The sequence below is a fragment of the Hydractinia symbiolongicarpus genome, chromosome 14 (genome assembly GCF_029227915.1).
Source record: "Hydractinia symbiolongicarpus strain clone_291-10 chromosome 14, HSymV2.1, whole genome shotgun sequence".
Classification (NCBI taxonomy): Eukaryota; Metazoa; Cnidaria; class Hydrozoa; order Anthoathecata; family Hydractiniidae; genus Hydractinia; species Hydractinia symbiolongicarpus.
In genome coordinates this window covers 11,759,798-11,764,247 of record NC_079888.1, presented here as the reverse complement: position 1 = coordinate 11,764,247, position 4,450 = coordinate 11,759,798, and positions in this window count along the sequence as shown.

Genomic DNA, 4,450 nt, shown 5'->3' with positions numbered 1-4,450 from the left:
TTCCAGTGTCTGTTAGATTATTATTTTGAATAGAAGCGCATTCGTTATTCTGTTTCCAAAATTTTAATGTTTTTCACTACTGCCCAGTTTTTCGCAGTTTATATGTATGCATGTCCCCATGAAGTTGAACGAACGACAACAGTCGAACATGAGTTTGCAAAATTTCCTCAATAACTCAGAGAAAGGCAAGAATTTCATGTTAAATAGTGCTGTATCGTTACTTGGTTTATACTATTCAGTATGATGTGCAACTTGGTCAAGACGAAGATAATAAAGTACACATCTGTTAGACAAGCAGTTGCCGTATATACTAGATATAAGAAAAACAAATAGCTGTGTTTTTACTTCCAATTTTCACGATATAAAAAATAGGTAGGATCTATCACATGTTATTTAGGCCAAAGAATTCGCAGAAATAATTGCAATGTCTCATGAAGCAATGTATTTACACGATTCCAATCGTATGTTGCTATTCATATTCATGGAACTGGTGGACATGCTTCGTAACCACGTTTTTTTTACATTTAATCCCAGCATCTCCCTAATAGCACGCCTAAGTGTCATTAATCTTAGCACAAAATTTAATGATCTCCATGAAGCACTGGCTAGGATTGATGTAAATATCACATCTCTCAAAATATGAATGGTTGAGCAACTGCAATCTTGGCAGACATTGATATATACTGTCATGACAGCAGCTGGAGCGTATGTCAGCAGAAACACGAGTAGCATCATAAAAAACGAAGCATTAACGCGCTTCTCTTTTCGAATAGATGACATAGAACACTTTCTCATGCGACTGTTGGATGAATTAAAATCGGAATGATTTATTACTCTTTTCCTACTCGAAGTACTGTCTGTTTTATCAACTTTACTTTTTACAGTTCTTCGAAAACAACAGTTGTGCAGGATTGGGAATTTTTGAAACAAGCTGAGAGATTCTGTATGTGTTGTTAATTTTCTTTGATAAACAATGGTTGTTATTACAAGTATGACAAACGTCAGTAGCACCGTTACCCAACAAAATATTTGCAAATACAATACGAACCCTACGTAAAAGTATGGAACCACTAAAATTGCTGATAAAACCCAAGTTAGCAACAAAACGAAATTTACTCTCCAATTATGTATGCACTTACGATATGTTAACGGTCGTAACAACGCGTAAACACGATCGACACATAACAGCGACATTGTTAGAATGGATACGTTGTTAAAAAGGAATAAGGTGAAGTGTACTAAGGTTATGTCACTTAAAGTTAAGTCGTTTGTTAAAACCTCTTTTGAATGAAAATATATAGACATTGAATCGGAGATAAAGCCTGTACATAAATCCGCCAAAACTATATTTAGCAGAATTTTGTAAAAAATAGATCTTTTGAATGCCTTTTGTTTTGTTACAACGGCTCCCAGAATAAGCAAATTTAAAACAGTTGTTGATAGAAGCAAGAACGATGAGACACCAAGTGTTGTGACCGAAAGTGATTTCAGTGGATGTGTATCAGTACAGTTAATTGCGAGGGCCATTTTGAGGCCTGAGCTCTTCTTGGAATTGAATTTTTTCTAGCCGTGGCTAAACATACGGTCTTTTGTTGATAATTATATATTACCCATATAGTAGAGCGACTTTTAAACTATTTTATCATCTACTAGGATTTCAGTCTATCTTCGTATACCCTTTCTACATCCAACATCTATGTTCCACTCCAAAACCAGACGAGTAGTTGAACTGTACATTCAGTTTGGTTCCTTGTAAAATTCCAATGTTTGAAATAAAATATTTATTTCCTGATTATATAAAGCAACAAAAACAAGAATGTCTTCTTAACGTTAAATATTAACGAAATATCTTCTACAAAACGATTTTTAAATCTTGAAGCCAGTTGAAATGTTGCTTTCATACCGCAATGAAAGTTGGATATCGTTACTCTTCATCATGTCGGAAGATTTTCTCACAAAAACATTGTCAGAAATTTCAACACTCGGAAATATCTCTGACATCTATTTAAAGATGTGGTCTAAAAGACTTCCGAGTGAGTCATTTACATTAGCAATACCAAATCCAAGTTATTGTCAAATATGTCATTACGCATAGAATAAAAATTTTAAATAAATCTTGATTTTTTGCCGTGGTGAGCCAACATTACGACCCATTCATTGAGCACTGGCAGGCTTGTAGATAAATTTGTTGACAAAATTTCTTGCTTTTTTATTTTTTTTTAATATACCCCAAAACATATTATTTCCGAAGGACATATCGAAGCAAACTTTTACTCTATCGTTTTGTTTTTCAAATTGAAGTACAATCTCCTTCACACTACAACGAAGGAAATAAGAAACTGACTGAATGATTCGTTGTTCTTATTTACATAGGTGTACAACAGGCCTTAACAGACAAAATACATTTTTTATACCGCCAACACACTTGTCAGAGAATAGTTAAAAGTAATATCAAGTATATTGTGTTCTGGAATTTCACTTTGACATTTATCCATACTTAGAGCTGTGTCACTTATTTTGACTTCAATCAAAACATTTGTTTATCTTATTCAATGACATGTCTTGAAAAACGTATATTGACAGCTACCTAAGTATTCACAATACAGCAGCATCTCTACCAAGTAGGACAATGACAAATAACACTCTGACAATTAATGAGAAATCTACCTAGCCGACCCTGGGTGACTAAGATTTTAATGAAAAAGTTGTTGACAAGAACATAAAAGGAAATGAATTCGAGTACTTTGATGCTGTAAATATTTGGATTTTTTGTCAAAATATAGCAATATATCTCAGAAATAGCCGGGGTTTTTTGTTTTTCGGTTGTCAATTCATAATGACCCGAAAAAAAGTCGGGATTACATAGATGCTTTTTCTTAAGCAAAACCCGATTTGTAACCGCGTGTTTTTTATGGCAACCCGTTTAAATTAAAAATGGCAGCGAGCAGCAATTTCCGCCTAAATGTCGCAAAAACTTACGATTTCCGCTTAATTGTCGCAAAATCTTAGCCGTGTCGAAAGGTTGCGATATGTATATTGAATTCATTAGTCCAAACCATTCCCAGGTGCCTGTTGCCAAAGGTTAAGTTGCCAGGGATTTTGGACGATAGAGATGATTTTTACACGACTTTTGATAGGTTTTTCCAAGGTCATCAAACTTGGCATATTTATAGTAGTTTAGTTAACGTATTATCCAGTCGTTAAATAATTTGCATGAAAAAAGGCCAGAAATCACCCGGGAATACCATTTTGGGTTAGAATCCAAACTTTGCGAAATGATCCCCCTTACTGTAATGCAAAACAATTGTCACTTATTTAACTTTAAAAAGAAAAGCTGTAAAAAATAATTGCACAAGCAAAAAAAAGCTGGTCTAATGTGGTGCCTAAAAAAGCCCATTAAGGGGGAGGGGCATCATTCAAGCCCTGCAGATGAGCCTGCATTTTTTTAAAAATTTTTTAATTCAGAATTTATTTCGCTTGAAAAATCACTACCTATTTACAGTCCGGTTTTATCGTAGTCCTACTAACTGTAGTTTATCGTAAAAAAATGAGAAAAATGTAAAAGTATTTAGTTATCAGGGGCGGATCTAGGGTTAGGCAGCCTAGGCAATTGCCTAAGCCTAGTTTTGTGAACTAGAAAAAAAATTCTCTATAGATAGAATAATCTATAAAAAAACTAAATTATTTTTATCAATTTATTTTTGGCATCCGCCGATTTCGACTATGACGATGCGCGGCGTGCGTGTTTTATTTTACTCAAATAAGCAAACCCGGGGCGATCTTAGGCAAAATGTCTATTCGCCTAAAACGTCCGCGGGTTTTAAAGTTCCGAATGAATGAAAATCACAGATGGAAGAAAAAACGCCTAAAACGTCCGCGGGTTTTCAAGTTCCAATGAATGAAATTCTGGAATGTGAAGAAAAAACGCCTAAAACGTCCGTGGGTTTTAAAGTTTATACGCCTAAAACGACCACGGGTACGGTTACATGGAGTGGATGTTTCTTTTTCAACATGGTTTACCTGGATCAGGTCCAATTGCAGGGAGCACTTCAAATGTCTAGAATATTAAAGCAATTGTATGCCACCTAAGTTAAATAAAGAAGTTTTGAATTTGGAAACCTTTTCAGATATTGAAAGGATTGGAAATGCTGGAGAGAAGTATTTTGGCCACGTGTGCCGTGTTGTTGTCTCAAACCAAACCTTTATCTTCCTCTGCAAGAGACAATAAATTCAGTAATACTTGAAATATTTTAGTTTTAGCTGCTCCTGAATTTTAGGCACTTTTGTGTCAAGAACTATTCTTAAAAGTGGTAAACCACCAGATGTTCTTACAAAACGTGTAATTTAAATCTTTTTCTTATCAAAACAAAAGGTTTTAACTTGGCCTTGATCAAATGCATTGTTTATAAACATAAAAGCCCAATGCCAAACGAGATAGCTAACGGAGGCA